The sequence below is a fragment of the Hyperolius riggenbachi genome, chromosome 6 (genome assembly GCF_040937935.1).
Source record: "Hyperolius riggenbachi isolate aHypRig1 chromosome 6, aHypRig1.pri, whole genome shotgun sequence".
In the NCBI taxonomy this organism is placed as follows: domain Eukaryota; kingdom Metazoa; phylum Chordata; class Amphibia; order Anura; family Hyperoliidae; genus Hyperolius; species Hyperolius riggenbachi.
Window position 1 is genome coordinate 277396972 of NC_090651.1, and position 17564 is coordinate 277414535.

The 17564-nt window shown below is 42.7% G+C and overlaps 1 long non-coding RNA gene across 1 annotated transcript in view; it reads right to left on the reverse strand.

The window, feature by feature from the left end:
* LOC137522758 (uncharacterized) overlaps positions 1–17564 on the reverse strand; it is a 65454-nt gene that overhangs the window by 43846 nt on the left and 4044 nt on the right. Inside the window, exons 2-3 of the long non-coding RNA XR_011022430.1 lie at positions 14859–14946; positions 9436–9509 (exon numbers count right to left, since the gene is read on the reverse strand). This is a non-coding gene — a long non-coding RNA (uncharacterized lncRNA). The remainder of the gene's footprint in view (positions 1–9435; positions 9510–14858; positions 14947–17564) is intronic.

Below are 17564 nucleotides of genomic sequence, written 5' to 3' on the forward strand. Positions count from 1 at the left end.
TGGTCACCTGAGGAGCAGGCGATTAAGACTATACTGCAGCCAGTGGACACCTGAGGAGCAGGGACCACTGACTGTGCTGCAAAGGATGATCACCTGAGGAGCAGGTGATTAAGACTATACTGCAGCTAGCGGACACCTGAGGAGCAGGTGTTACAGACAATGCTGCAGCTGAGCTTCACCTGAGGAGTAGGTGAAGGCTACTACAGATCCCTCACCAGTGGCTAGGCCCACTGGTGAGGACAGGAAGGTCAGACAAGCAGAGTAGGCAACGTACGGACAGATAAAGTACAAAGACAGAAGGTTGATTCAGTGTTAAGTTCAGGCAGAGTCGGGAACAGGAATCAGATGGGCAGAGGTACAGAATCAACAAGCAGGAGAATAGTCAAAGGAAGCAGAAGGTCATAACAGATAATACAATGCAATTAGTACTTTAAGCTATCAACATCATCTGGCTAAGTGTGGATCCCCAGCTCCAGCTGGTTCTAGCACACTCCCCTCCAGCTAGATATAGTGTGGGCAGTGGGCAGCGGGCAGCGGCCGGCAGATACATACCTTCTTCCGTGTGATCCACCGCAGACTCCTCGCTCTAGCGGCTGACGTCACTTCCGGAAGTGATGTCACTTCCGGAAGTGACGTCACTTCCGGAAGTGACGTCAGCCGCTAGAGTGAGGAGTCTGCGATGGAATGCACGGAAGAAGGTATTTATCTGCCCGCCGCTGCCCACTGCCCACACTATATCTAGCTGGAGGGGAGCGCAGAGGGGAGAGCCCCGAGGTGAGGGAGAGGGGGGAAACTTCCCCTCTCCCCGCCGACTGTGGCCAAGGCTTTCCCCTCATGCTGCCAACCCTCCAGCCCCCACGAAACGGCCACGAGCGGGCCCCTGGGGGGCGCTCTGAAATTCTGCAGGGGGGCCCGGTGAGGCCTAGTTACGCCCCTGAACTACCACCCAAATGACCATCTTGCCCTGAGACCTGGGGAGTTCTCCTACAAAGTCCATAGATAAATGAGTCCAGGGTTCATTTGGCACTGGTAGGGGTTGTAATGTACCCACTGGTGCCTGGCGAGAGGGCTTACTTCTAGCGCAAACTGAGCACTCTCTCACAAACTCTTTACAATCAAGTGCCAGTGAAGGCCACCATACACATCTGGCCAATAGATCCTGAGTTCGGGCAGCCCCGGGATGCCCAACATTCTTATGGGAATGGAATAATTGTAAGAGTTGTAGGCGAAAAGGAAGTGGTACGAACATTACCCCCTCAGGTTTTCCTTCTGGAATGTCCTGTTGGTAAGGCCCCAGAGTAGCCGTCCAGTCCTCCCAGGTTTCAGTAGCTGCTAGCACCACTTTTTGAGGTAGGATGGTCTCAGGAGTGAAGGCTGAACTGTCTCTGGCTCGAAACACCTAGATAGAGCGTCTGCTTTGACGTTCTTACTACCTGGTGTATACGTTATGATAAATCTGAACCTTGAAAAGAACAGGGACCAGCGGGCCTGTCGGGGGACTAAGTCTTTTGGCCCCTTCTATGTACTCCAAGTTTTTATGATCTGTATAGACTGTGATGGTATGTTCTGCCCCTTCCAGCCAATGGAGCCATTCTTCAAAGGCTAACTTAATGACCAAGAGCTCTCGATTGCCGATATCGTAGTTCCTCTCGGCAGGAGAGAACCTACGAAAAAAGAAGGCACATGGGTGTAGTTTGCCTTGCAGACCAGAGCGCTGTGGCAGTACAGCCCCAACCCCAATTTCTGATGCATCGACCTCAACAATGAAGGGGAAGGTGACGTCCACATGTCTCAGAATGGGAGCAGAAAAGTACAATTTTTTCAATGTGGCAAAGGCGGACTGTGCCTCTGCCGACCAGTGGTAATTGTCAGCCCCCTTTCTGGTAAGATTGGTGAGGGGTGACACTACCGAGGAGAACCCCTTGATGAATTTTCTGTAGTAATTGGCGAAGCCAAGAAATCTTTGGAGTGCCTTCAATCCTACAGGTTGGGGCCATTCCAAAACAGCAGAGACTTTTTCTGGATCCATGGAGAGAACAGAAGTGGAGATAATATATCCCAAAAAAGGAACTTTAGTGACCTCGAAGAGGCACTTCTCTAGCTTTGCGTACAGCGAATTCTGTCTTAATTTCCAAAAACAAACTTTACTTGCTTACGATGTTCTGTTAAATTAGGAGAGAAAATTAGTATGTCGTCTAGATACACTAGCACAAATTTTCCCAGCACCTCCCTGAAAACGTCATTGATTAACTCCTGGAAGACGGCAGGGGCATTACACAACCCGAAGGGTATAAGCAGATACTCGTAATGCCCGTCGGGCGTGTTGAATGCCGTCTTCCATTCGTCATCGTCCCTAATGCGTACCAGGTTGTATGCCCCTCGCAGGTCTAATTTGGAGAAGATACTGGCATTGGTCACCTGAGCAAACAAATCGTCAATTAGAGGCAACGGATAAAGATTTTTTACAGTGATCTTATTTAAACCTCGATAGTCAATACAAGGTCTAAGCCCACCGTCCTTTTTCTGTACAAAAAAGAAGCCAGCCCCAGCTGGTGACCGGGAAGGATGGATGAAGCCCTTGGCCAAGTTTTCTTTAATGTATTCCTGCATCGCCAGTTTCTTGGGCCCTGACAGATTATAAAGATGACCTCTAGGGGGCATACATCCAGATCTTAATTCTATGGGACAATCGAAACTCCGGTGGGGCGGGAGTTTATCTGCAGACTTTGGACAGAACACGTCAGCAAATTCTGCGTACTGTACTGGCACCCCTTTGACCTGTATCTTGGTGGCGCAAACAGCAACTCTCTCCAAACAATGATGATGACAATGGGTTGACCAGCTCTGTAGCTGACCTGAAGCCCAGTTAATCTGAGGGGAGTGGAGTTGCAACCAGGGCATACCAAGAATAATAGTAGAGGCTGCCACTTGCAGGACAAAGAACTGTAATTTCTCTTTATGTAACACCCCTATATTACACAATAATAAGGGGCTCTGGGAAAGAGGCTGTCTACACTGTAACGGAGAGTCATCTACCGCTGTGACCAAAATCTGCCGGTCTAAAGGGAGTAAGGGAATCCCCAATTTTTTTTACAAAGTCATAGTCTATAAAATTGGCTGCAGAGCCGGAGTCCACAAAGGCTTCTGTGGGTGTGGTCTGACCTTCCCAGGTAATGGAACAAGGAAGGAGCAAACGATTATTGTTTAGAGGTAAAGACTGCTTGCCTAGGGTATTACCACTGACTACACCTAGGCGGCAGCGTTTCCTGACTTCTGAGGGCAATTCTGGACAATGTGACCCTCCTCAGCACAGTATATACAGAGTCTTTCTGACCTTCTGCGATTCTTTTCCACTTGCGTCAACCTAGAGTGTCCGATTTGCATCGGCTCGTGCGGAGGTGACGAGGGTGGAGAGGAGGCGTAGGAGACAGATCTTACAGCATTTCTGCCACGGGTCTGTTTCTGACAGCGTAAGCGGTGATCTACCCGTACTGCCAAAGAAATTGCGTCGTCTATGGATTTGGGCTCAGGATGTCGAAACATCAAATCAGAGACTGCATCGGACAATCCTGACACAAAACAGTCTAGCAATGCATATCTTCCCCATTTAGCTGACACAGCCCACTTCCTAAACTCCGCAGCATAAACCTCCACCGGATTACGACCCTGCCTGAGGGTCTTTAGTTTCCTTTCAGCAGTGGTTGCAATATCCAGATCATCATATATAATGGCCATGGCCTTAAAAAATTCTGGAACTGAGGATAACGCCTCATGCTCTGAATGAAGACTATATGCCCATGTTTGTGAATCTCCTGACAAGAGGGTCTTTATAAATGTTACCCTCTGGTGCTCTGTTCCTGACAAGTTAGGCCTCAACTCAACATAAGATAGCACACGATTTCTAAAGTTCTGAAAATCAGATCTATGCCCCGAAAACTTCTTGGGTACGGACATGTGCGTGACTGGAGGGGATCGCACTGTATCAACAGTCATTTGAAGTACCTGTACTGTCCCAGACAGTTGTGTGATCTGAGTCTGTTGGGTATTAATCACCCCGATGAGATTATTCACCGAGGTGGTCAGGACTTGAACTTGGCTGCACAGTGCGTCCATAATGTTTGGTCTGCTGTTCTGTAACGATTGGTGTCAGCAAAACAGATTTTCTGATTATTGGTGATCTGCAGTATCACAAAATAATACAGATGCTATACCTGATTATGTGGTGATCTGCAGAATCACCCATAATTCTAGTATAGCCAGACACAGGACAACCAATGTGAGATTTTGTTTGGTGCAACAGTAATGAGGAAGAGGAGATCTCACGAGGAGCGAGTGACTCAGACAGTACTGCACCCAATGATCATCTGAGGAGCAGGTGATTAAGACTGTACTGCAGCCAGTGAACACCTGAGGAGCAGGGACCACTGACTGTGCTGCAAAGGATGATCACCTGAGGAGCAGGCGATTAAGACTATACTGCAGCTAGTGGACACCTGAGGAGCAGCTGTTACAGACAGTGTTGCAAAGGTTGATCACCTGAGGAGCAGGTGATTAAGACTATACTGCAGCTAGCGGACACCTGAGGAGCAGGTGTTACAGACAATGCTGCAGCTGAGCTTCACCTGAGGAGTAGGTGAAGGCTACTACAGATCCCTCACCAGTGGCTAGGCCCACTGGTGAGGACAGGAAGGTCAGACAAGCAGAATAGGCAACATACAGACAGGTAAAGTACAAAGACAGAAGGCTGATTCAGTGTTAAGTTCAGGCTGAGTCGGCAACAGGAATCAGATGGGCAGAGGTACAGAATCAACAAGCAGGAGAATAGTCAAAGGAAGCAGAAGGTCATAACAGATAATACAATGCAATTAGTACTTTAAGCTATCAACATAATCTGGCTAAGTGTGGATCCCCAGCTCCAGCTGGTTCTAGCACACTTTGAGATCTGACTAGGGTCTGAGCGCTAACACGTTAGCATTCGCAACAGCAGACATGGGGCAACTGACAGACTAGTACTATATATACAGAGATGCCCCGCAGCGCCGCCCCCATCACTCAGCCAGTCGAAAGTACCGTTGGAGTCAGCTGACTTGGCAAATCAGCTGACTCCCCTTCTATTCGCATAAAGGTCCTGTCCCTGGCGCGCACGCGCGTAGTAGCCCTCAATCTATGTGCAATAGAAGGACCAGGCAGAGCAGCAGCATGTAACTGCGCGGCAGAGGCCGCCGGCTGATATGCGGAGATAGCCGCCATGCCCCTTGCCTCTGCAGCGGTATCACCGCTATCTATTACAGGCCAATTTTGGATTTATAACCATGAATACAACAATTTTTGGAGTTCACACCTTTGTAGAAGTTCAGTAATTCACCCTCCTCATGTGGGAGATTCCTCCCTTGAATTATTCCTCTGAAGCCATTATTCCCGTGAAGAGCAATATATTCCACCTACTGAAAACAGAAATTTTAGCTCTTAAAGGTATCCTAAGATCACACATCGCCTGATCAAATACACTTAGGCTTTCAATATTATAAAAGTTGTGGCAAAAAAATATATATAGTTAGGATCAATTGATTCCGCTGCCCACTTTTATTCTCGTTCAAACCCTGCCCCCACTGAGGAAAGCACTGCAGGTTTTTGCCCATAGCATATTGGTTTATGGGAAATCTTCAAGAAGAAAGCACTCCACATTTATCATCTGCCTCTGTGATTCTCTGAAATAACAGTGTTCATACAGAAGGGAGAGGGGCTGTGCAGAAATATGGCTACTTCTGCCAACTGAGATCACGGACATGACAAGAATATGAGGAATGAGACTGTTAAACTGAAAGGTATATATACAGGGTGGGCCATGTATATGGATACACCTTAATAAAATGGGAATGGTTGGTGATATTAACTTCCTGTTTGTGGCACATTAGTATATGTGAGGGGGGAAACTTTTCAAGATAGGTGGTGACCATGGCAGCCATTTTTAAGTTGGCCATTTTGAATCCAACTTTTGTTTTTTCAACAGGTAGAGGGTCATGTGACACATCAAAGTTATTGGGAATTTCACAAGAAAAACAATAGTGTGCTTGGTTTTAACGTAACTTTATTCTTTCATGAGTTATTTACAAGTTTCTGACCACTTATAAAATGTGTTCAATGTTCTGCCCATTGTGTTGGACTGTCAATGCCACCCTCTTCTCCCACTCTTCTCACACTGATAGCAACACTGCAGGAGAAATGCTAGCACAGGCTTCCAGTATCCATAGTTTCAGGTGCTGCACATCTCATATCTTCACAGCATAGACAATTGCCTTCAGATGACCCCAAAGATAAAAGTGTAAGGGGATCAGATTGGGAGACTTTGGGGGCCATTCAACTGGCCCACGACAACCAATCCACTTTCCAGGAAACTGTTCATCTACAAATGCTTGGACCTGACAACTAAAATGGTGCACCATCTTGCTGGAAAAACTCAGGGAACGTGCCAGCTTCAGTGCATAAAGAGAGAAACACATCATCATGTAGCAATTTTGGATATCCTGTGGCCTTGAGGTTTCCATTGATAAAGAATGGCCCCACTATCTTTGTACCCTATATACCACACCATACCATCATTTTTTTTGTTCCAACAGTCTTGGGGGGATCTATCCAATGTGGGTTAGGGTCAGACCAATAGCGGTAGTTTTGTTTGTTAACTTCACCATTCACATAAAAGTTTGCCTCATCACTGAACAAAATCTTCTGCGTAAACTGAGGGTCCTGTTCCAATTTTTGTTTTGCCCATTCTGAAAACTCAGTGCGCTGATCTGGGTCATCCTCGTTGAGATGCTGCACTAGCTGGAGTTTGTAAGGGTGCCATTTGTGAGTAGCTAATATCCACTGAAGGGATGTTCGACTAATGCCACTCTCCAGTGACATGCGACGAGTGCTACGCTGTGGGCTCTTGCTGAATTAAGCTAGGACAGCCATTAGTGTTTCTTAATTAGTGACAGATTTAAATTAATGTGTCCACATTTTGGCAAATCCAACACTGAACCAGTTTCACGAAACTTAGCAAGCAGTTTGCTAACTGTAGCATGGGAGATGGGTGGTCTCGTAGGGTGTCTTGCATTGAAATCTGCTGCAATGACCCAGTTACTGCGTTCACCAGACATCAACACAATTTCTATCCGCTCCTCACGTGTTAATCTCAGCGACATGTCAATAGCTGTAAACAAATATAAACTTGTAAATAACTCACGAAAAATAAAGTTATGAAACAACCAAGCACACCATTGTTTTTCTTGTGAAATTCCCAATACGTTTGATGTGTCACATGACCCTCTTCCTATTGAAAAAACAAAAGTTGGATTTAAAATGGCCGACTTGAAAATGGCCGCCATGGTCACCACCCATTTTGAAGAGTTACCCCTCTCACATATACTAATGTGCCATAAACAGGAAATTAATATCACCAACCATTCCCATTTTATTAAGGTGTATCCAAATAAATGGCCCACTATGTACTATCCTGTCTCACAGTATTAGATACAAATCTCATATTTAAAATAATAATACTAATAATGCAGAGTTTAGGTACACTTAAAATAATTAGGTTTGACAGAGCTCCTTGCTAAATACACAAGGTTGTTGCATTCACTAAGCTGTGGTAAGCAGAATCATGTGTGTAAAGTCTTCATGCATGATGAGTAAAGCAGAATGCAACATGTTACATGCAATGCATTACTATAGTTGTGATAATGAGCAAGGGGAACTAGTGTGCCCTCTCCCATCCCCCTTTTTGAAACACAAACTAATAGCCCCACTTCTGCCTGGACACCGTGTCTATACAACTAAAAACTGCAAGGAGGGGAAAGGATCTTTCACATCCCTGCCTTTTTGCAGAGTATAAACTAGTGTTATGGACCAAGTGGGCTGGAATCAGATGTGACCTCATGCTTATAGGCTTCAAACTCCTTGGGAAATACCAAGTTGCATGGAAGTCAAGGGGTTAGGAGTGTTTGGAAGGGAGAACCATGTGCTGATTGTTGTTTACTTAAGATGGCCCAAACTTTTCGCCTGCGAGCAGTATTCTGCGAACATCCGTTGTTCGTATTCACAGCGAACAGCGAACATTTGGCGTGTTTGATTCGCCCCCTATACATTATCATTGAGCTACACTTTGACCCCTTACCTCACAACCAGCAGACACATGGCAGCCAATCAGCTAGCAACCCTTCCTGGATCCCCCACACCCCTATCAAAAAGCAGCTGGATTCATTCTCTGCTGGCTGCTGAATGTGAGAGCAGGGTCAGACTTGCTGCAGATTGGTAGAGAAAGCATTAGCTAGGCCCCTGTTCTCACTTGCTGTGAAAGCACCCCAAACAGCCAATTTGAAGGCTAGCACATCGGTCTCCTGTGGATTTTTTTTTGTGTGTGACACCCAACAGCCTACTGACACTCAGTGCTGTGTGCACACTCCTGCTGTTGCCTCATTAAGTTGCAGGCACAGAACCATTCCAGTGCATTCTTATTTCACTGTATTCTGATAGTACTATTGCATTTTTCTGTGTGTGACACTTCACAGCCCACTGGCAACCAGAGCTGTGCATAATGTGATTCCTGCCCTTTAGGGATTAAAACCTGACTTTACGTCAACGCCGTAATTTTTGGTGAGACTTTTGCCATGGCTCCCCCTCTGGCATGCCACAGTCCAGGTGATAGACCCCTTGAAACAACTTTTTCCTCACTTTTGTGGCCAAAAACAGTCTTTATAGGTTTTAAAATTTGCCTGCCCATTGAAGTCTATGGCAGTTCGCCAGATTCACCTGTTCGTGAACATTTTCGGAAGTTCGCGTTCGCGAACGAAAAATTCTATGTTCACAACATCTCTATAGTTTACATTTCTTCTTTAAATCCAGAATTTAAAATAATTAAGTTATTATATAACACCTTGCAGCATCTTTCTCTACCCATTCTGTCTGTTGCAGACAAAAATTCACATAGGTGACATGTGGAGCAAACAACAACCTTACCAAGTATTAGTGTATGACCATTGACCTGCTATACAGTTATTGAGCCATTGCATTCATTGCTGGGCTGTCAGCATTCATTACTTTGGCCAACAACCCCCCCCCCCCCCCTCCTCCTTCCGGGCAAGTTCTGTTTCATAAATGACTGTTTGTTTATAATAATTGATGTGTTGGCATAATATTAGGTGTAGATAAAGAGGTGGGTATTTGCTGGAAATGGTAGGTGATCCCAGCACATTTTACCCAAGCAATGCGGACAGTCATTAGCCTGCACTCATTTATGCCATTGCCCAGAGCATAGCAATCCCATAATCACAAAATAATTTCCTGATGTTTCCTCATTGGGCATAAACATGGCTTGTTTTGTGAGTCTGTAATCAGGATTTTTGCCTGAACACAGGTTAGCAACACAAGCTACAAAGACAGTCCAGAAATTACCTCCAAAGACTAACAGCTCCTCTGGCAGGATCAGGATGCAGTCGAGGCAGGATTGAGTCCAGCTGTGTCATTATCTGTTTTGGGCGGTTAGAATAAGACATTCCCATACAAAGTGTAATTATTAGAAATATATTGAAAATGATAGATACCTAACAGAGAGTAATTTCGTATATAAACACAAAAAGCAGGATCATGACTGTTTCCAGCCTGTAAGGAAAGAATGGAACACTTGCAACAAAAGGGTGCCCCATAAATTAGAGAACTTAAAGTGGACCCAAACTAAAAATACAAGATTTCAGAAATAACATCTATTTTCTAAATTATAATAATAAATAGCATCCTTTTTTCAGCTTCATGATGACAATTATAAAATATTTTACATTTATTGGAGGAACCCCTCCTTTCCTTTTATATTGCCGGCAAATAATTCGGCAAACTGGTGGAGTAGTTGGTGTCCAGCAAAGGAGGAATTGCTAATGGCTGCCACCTGTATAACCCTAGTTATTCAAAGAGGAGGGTGAAAAGCATGCACTGAAATGCTCATAGGCTTGAAGGAGTGTTTATTTATATTTGTATGTGTCAGAGTGGTGCAACTAAATATTTTGAATTAAAAAAATGTTTGGTTTGGGTCAGCTTTAATACAGGACTTTCAAATTGGACTCGTAGTTTTTGAGATAAAACTATTTGAAAAATGTTAAAGTTGTATAAGCACAGATTCTGGTTAAGAACAAACCTACAGTCCCTATCTCGCTCGTTCACTGGGGGGACTATATACAGTATATATATATATATATATATATATATATATATATATATATATATATATATATATATATATATATATATATATATATATATATATATATATATATATATATATATATATATATATATATATATATATATATATATATATATATGCAAACACAGGGAGGATTACAGCTGCCAAGAATCGCCCTCAGACCAGGGCTGGTGCAGTGTCTGGGTACAGGCACAAGTTGAGACACCAGAATATCTGCAGGTATCCTCCAGCTCACAGCACTGCTCCCTTTCTTTCCCAGCTAATGTTGACTTTTGATGGAACAGTAGCATGTGTACAGAGTATGGAGCAGCTCTGGGAACCTTAACAGAGTCAGGTATGAGCACAGCCCTGTGCCCTGCTGTGTGAAAGCTTCACTTTCCCTTTCATTAGCAATGTCGGCTGTCCTCCTTATTATCTGTATCCAAACTGCTCCTAATTGATCCTGTTGTCGATCGGGAGCAGATTGGACATTTAGGAAATAATCCTGTCAGTCGGACGGGAAATTGCATTATGTGTACCCAGCATGATGGATGTCCATATTATTATACTGTATTGTACGTAGCTGAGGAAGACCTTTCAGGAATCCCCCCCTTGAAAATCCTGCTGGGTTTGCCCCTGGTATACATTGTATTTCCTCTAGCCATTCACATTTGTTTGTATTCATTCCATCAGGTGGGATAATTATAACTGTGTGGAATTAAAATTAAAATGAGTGGTCAGCTGCATTGAAGCTAAACCTAATAAAAAAAAAAAAATACCACGAGTTCTTTTATAATTGGTCCCACTATTCACACTAACTCTTTTTTCACCTGTTGTAAGTTACAGTTAATAAATAAGTCAAATTATAACAAATGGATTCTTTGCACACATATACAAGGAGGTATTTCATGAGACCGACTTCATTGTTCAAAAAATGGGCACCAATTGTTTATTATTTATACTCCCAAGTTTAGTTTTCAGTGTCGAAAGGAACTCTTATGGCTCTTCATATGACTTGCAAGAGTGAATCCCTGGAGACTGGGAATCGCAAGTGGCCCCTGCCACAACCGAACGGATTTCTGAGCTGTGTCATATAATGAGAATGAAGGATCTCACAGTTGTATGACAGGACTAAAAAATGTATGAATACGAGGAAGATTTGGATGTTATATATGGATTCACATACTTGTGTGCCTATATCCGTGTTTAATTTATTCAGGCCTGATACTTTCAGTGACATATACTTAAACAACCGTACCACGTCACACACACATAGTTATACCTAGATATACCTCCTCTGCGTGTTATTTTTTTTATCATTAACACTGGCTCCCTTTCCAGGAAAAACAAGTGTGCAATGATGACAATCTCAAGTTATAACTGTCTTTATATAATTAAATAAAATCATCACACTGAAATTAAGCCTTTACTGCATATTATTCATTACAGGAGACAGTGCTAAGAAACATCTGCGGGTGATGATAGAAACATTGATAAGAATTATATTTAAGTATATCAAATCTAGGAGCAGTATGCATATAATACGTAAGAAAAAAATACATTCTTAAGCACAGCTTAAGAAAAAGCAAAGCTCACTCACCTAAACAAAGTACTCTTCGACTCACTGTATGAAATTTCCTTACATCACAACCTATACAATGATGTCAAGATGCCACCACTTCTTTTTTCCTCTACTATCAGCTTCAGCGCCAGGTCATGCACATCTCCTACTCTTGGACAAGGTGTGGGGGAGGGGGGGAGGATTTCATGGATGCCTGGACAAATCTACTGCAAAAGTCTCAAATACCTGAATTTCAGGGCCACATCCCCCTGCGATGGCTGATAAGAATGTCACTTGATTAGCTAGGTTCCTTTGTTGGGGGGTACAGTGGTGTTGATTATGTTTGTCTGGGCAGCAGTGAATGCATAGAGTTTTGGGTGAACAGGCTTGATTAACATCAGCCAATAATTGGCACAGCATGCCAGTAAAGTTCTTTCTTTGCTTGCTATTCTTGGTGTTCTGTCTCAAAGAACCGTCAGTCCAGCTGGTGGTGCGGTCATGGACACAATCGATCACTATAACCTCACTTTTTTAAAAGAGAACGAGAGGTTCATGTCACGCGTTTCACCATCAATTTGATCTAACTAAAGAGAAAGTATTGAACGTATTACCCAATCAGTACTGTAGCTGATACCCCCTTTCTACCAAGAAATCTTAACTTTTTCTTGAAAAGATCATCAATGAGGTCTGTGTGGATGATATTGGGCTTGATTCACAAAGCGGTGCTAACTGTTAGCACGCCTGTGAAAACCCCCTTAGCACGTCTAAACGAGCTTTATGCGCATAAAACTTTACGCGCGTAAAATGTTATGCGCGTAAAACTTTGCGCGCGCAAAGTTAGCGCGCGATCTGATTGAGAAATCCGGTGCTAACCTACTTAGCACCCTGGTTAGCACATCTAAAGACTTTAGACATGCTAAGTAGGTTAGCACCGCTTTGTGAATCAAGCCCATTGTGGTATGACCCAATCCACAGTGTGATGTCATGACCATGGTCCTGACAGTTTGCTGTCTGTGAACTTCATTGCATTGTGGGAAATAACAGCTTTTTCCAACTGCCAAGCAAGCAATATCTCGCTCTGTGCATAGAACTCTCAGTAACAAACAATACGTACAGATTACCTGGCAGAACTAAAGATATCACCACCAATGACCAATTATTTCAAAATGTAAATCAGGGAGAGGAAAGATTTTACAATGGCCAAACACTGAATAAAGTATCTATAAATGAATATTGTAAACAATAAGCAATTGTGATCATTATATTGTATACAATAAGAAATTGTATTCATTATATTATTTTCACTACAGTTCCCCTTTAAGTTTGGACTATTCCCCTCTCCAGCACATGGATGGGGACCTCTGGTCATTTGTTTTTGTTGGATCATTATGGAAATACACATATTTGGGTCATATGGCCACATATTTATGAATACACGTTTCTAGTTTAACAGTGTTTTATTACATAGCTACTTACCTTGGCTGGAGTGTTCATTATTATTATTTACGGCCTTGTTGCATATGACCCCAATAAAATCTGTACAAAATTATCATTTGAAAAAGACAATTTCAAATATATGTGAGTCCTGCTGCTTTTATTTAAAGGTTAATTTTAAGGTAATGCTATAGTTTAGGTATATTTTGTCTGTAATAAATATTCCACATTAAATGTCTATACAGCATGCACCTTTGTGAATGAATGCCTTGCAGAGAAAGAGGTATATGTCTATTTGCCATTTCATTTCCTTGCAGTAGGTCAGACATTTCCTAATTGCTTATGAATAAATTGCTATTATTCCCTCATCTACAGTGCTACATTATTCAGAAATATTATCATCCTGGCACTCCCTTTCTCCTCTGTATGAACAGATATATATATATACACACCATGATCTAAACTACGCTGGGTAACAGAAAGGTCAAACATACTTAATGCAATAGACTGTTATATATGGAGCCAATGATATAATACAGACACATCAACTAACCCTGGGTTACCAATGACATAATAATCTAGTTCAATACTATGAACATATTATTTTAAAGGCATGGAACGTTTGAAAGACTGACTGCCACTGAAAGCTTTTTCATGTATTGTCTTGCAGAGGCTCGTATTTGCTACTGGGCAGATAATCTCATGCCCATGCATTACATCCAATCTACCATGAAAATTGCTTTGCTTCCTTCTAGTGAACTGATTTAAATCAGACTCAAATTTAAAATTAAAATAAAATAAATGTAACACTGTTACATGCAGTTTTGCTTTCCTTATCCTGTTATCTATTTATGCAAATGCTCCTTGGTAGGTCCAGTCTGCATTTTTAGGCAACGTAAGCACAGCCACACCCCCTCTAATTCCTGCATAGGCCACCCACCGTATAATAGAAAAAGGAGGTTGCTTTGCATGTAATACAAGCCTGCAAAAAGAAACACATGAAAGGGGGCTGGGTGTGGTGGGGACTGAAGTGTTGGTAATAGAAAGAAGGTTGGTTCTGTACTAGGAGAGGCCTTTTCTTGCACACAGAAGAGGGAGATGCTTTACCAAAAAAGGGGGGAAATATATGGAAGAGAGCAAAAGGAACAAGAAAGCTGGCAAATGATGGAGGGGCAAGAATACATTCAGCTCTGGTTGTCCAATCATCTCAGAGTCAGCACCTAAAATAGCAGGTGATGTGACCCGGCACCTGCTATTTTACTGGGTGCACCCAGTGCACAAATTACCTGTAACAGCTGCTAATCATGGCTATTAACATATGAGCCTATGGTGGGGCCCATATTATTGACAGATGGGGATAGGCACTGGCAGAGAAGGCCTCTTAGGATTATGCATTGGTGGGGGTGGGGTTCTTAGGGTTAGGCACTGGCAGGGGTCTTAGGGTTACGTATCGATGGGGGCTCTTAAGGTTAGGTATTAGTAAGAGGTGGTCTTAGGGTTAGGCTTAGGGTTAGGTAAGTATAAATTTGCCCACACACACTATCTCTGGTTTACTTTAAGCACATTTGTCGATATATAGATTTTTATTGCAAATTTATGGGAACTATCTTAACATCTTCCATTACTCCTCATGCTAACAATATTTACCTATCTTTTGGCACAGGAAGAAGGAAAGGATGGAAACACAGAGTTGAGAGAGTCGACATTCTCACCACAATGCAGAATGGTAACATTTCTGAGAAAACAGAAAGTGGCATTACATTTTTTGTCTATTTATACTGTAGTCTGATATTAATGATACTATCGTTATTGTCAATTTATGAAAGTCATCCATGAAATTCGGTATTTATTCAATGATTTCACATTGATCCACCCAGCTGTGTATCATCGAATAAATGTGATTCTCTGAATTAGCCTGCTTTGTCATAATTCTTTGCACAGGCTTCTGGTTTCCTTATTTTCACCTCTGAAACTCCGATCGAGCATAAACAGGTGACAAGGCCATCAACGAAACAATCACTTGTTAATTTGATTTGGTTTTCTTAAAATGTGTTTCTCCGTCTCTGCTGCTCTAACACAACCCGCTGGGCCACAGTCACGGATGAGCAAACTGCCAAATTCTCTCCAGCCCAGCTCCCTGGGAAGTAATCGCTTCTCTGTCTAAGGGGTGCACATTTCAGCTAATTAACTTTAGAAAAGGTCAAAGGCTTTCAGATGAATTTCTGGTCTAAGTAGTGCACATGGATTTCTCTGCCGTCTGATTGGTCAAAAAAGCGGTTGCAGAAGTAAAGGGTTGAAGAAACGTTTGCAGACATTTGCAATTGTTTGAAAGGGGTTTTTGGAGAATACTGCTTTGAGTTTGTGTTTACACTGTTCAAGCAAATTATTTGCTGAGGAGTTTCACAGAGGAATGTTAAATCCAACTCTGTCCACACATCATTGTGATGTCTATTTTCCCTGGAGGTATCTGTGACCTACGCCTCTGCCTGCTAATAAAACTAGTTTTTTTTTTTTTTGTTTTTTGTTTTTTTACAGGAGGTATCAAAACAGCTTCTGAGATTTTTTTTCAAGGATAAGTCTCTAGTGCAGAAAAAGTAGGAAGAATATAAATATCCTATGGAAATGAAACCAAACAAGCATTTGTTCTAATCATGTTACCAAGAGACATTTCTAAATCTTTGGGAACAGGTTCGGTTTCTGTCTTCAGGACAAGTTGAGAGAGGAAAGCGGAGCCTGACGCTTCGTGCAGATCTCTGATAAAAGCTATTTCTATTTAGCTCACATTGCTGCAATGTCTAAATAACGAGTTACATGTCACATACAGACAGCTTAATATACTGTGCGCACTCAGAGTATTTAGCTTGTTGAGAGGGAGGGCGGATGCTGTCTGGCTGCAAAGCAGCTCTATTACATTAATGTGCTGAGTACATAACACAGTTAAAATAAACTTTTTTGTTTATTCAGTGTGCTTTGCTCAGATGGATTCAGTAGTGCATAAATATAAACTGTTTCCTATCCAAACAGCTGTATTCAATACGATGGTTATTTGTTTTTTTTTTATTTATCAATAGCAGCAGCAATTTTTGAAATTAATATTTCTCAGTAAGTGCCACCGGATGCATATTACTGTATGTGAAGCAGTTCATATCAGCACCACATTCAATGAATGTCAGAAGCCCAAGGCACCCATTATCAAGTGTATTAGTAGTCTCCATGTTGATAGGTAAGGGTCAAAATTTGAGTGTCTTGGAGAATAGAGATGGCCCGAACGGTTCGCCGGCGAACGGTTCTCGGCGAACTTCCGGTGGTTTGTGATCTCTGAGAACCGCAAACTTTTCTGGAAGTTCGGTTTGCCCCCATAGTGCACCATTAGAGTCAACTTTGAACCTCTACATCACAGTCAGCAGGCACATTGTAGCATATCAGACTACACTCCCTCCTGGAGCCACTCCCCCCTTATAAAAGGCAGGCCCTGCCGGCCATTATACTCACTCGTGTGCCTGCAGTAAATAGAGAAGGGACAGCTGCTGCAGACTCTCTCATAGGGAAAGATTAGTTAGGCTCTTGTAGGCTTGTTAGCTTGCTCCTTGCTGATTCTTATTGCTAAAATAGCACCCCACAACAGCTCTTTTGAGAGCTAATCTTGTTCTTGTGATCTATTTTTTTTTCTGTGTGTCACACTGACACTTGTATTGCATAAGACTAAAAATGGTAGATAGAGGTGCCAAAATAGGATAAGATGGGTTAAAAACCGTTTAAAAAGGAGGGGGTGGGTGGATCCACTAACCTCACTACAAATGACCAGGCTAAATCAAGCCATAGATATTGCAAGAAAATATTTATTAGTCTCCAAATACAGTGCAACGCGTTTCACGGGCGCACATCCCGCTTCATCAGGCAATTGAGATAGGAGAACACAAATATAGGTCTGTGGGAAGCTAGAGCACCTCTGTAGCATGCTACAGAGGCGCTCTAGCTTCCCACAGACCTATATTTGTGTTCTCCTATCTCAATTGCCTGATGAAGCGGGATGTGCGCCCGTGAAACGCGTTGCACTGTATTTGGAGACTAATAAATATTTTCTTGCAATATCTAAGGCTTGATTTAGCCTGGTCATTTGTAGTGAGGGTAGTAGATCCACCCACCCCCTCCTTTTTAAACGGTGTTTAACCCATCTTATCCTATTTTGGTGCCTCTATCTACCATTTTTAGTCATATCTTGTCCACCCTGGGTGGAGGGGTGTATCCCCATTTTCTTTCTATAGAGAGCGACTTTTTACACCTGAGTGGGGTCAGGTGAGAATTCTCCCCACCTGCTATTACAGTGGTCGCCTGCATGGTGACCCACACTTG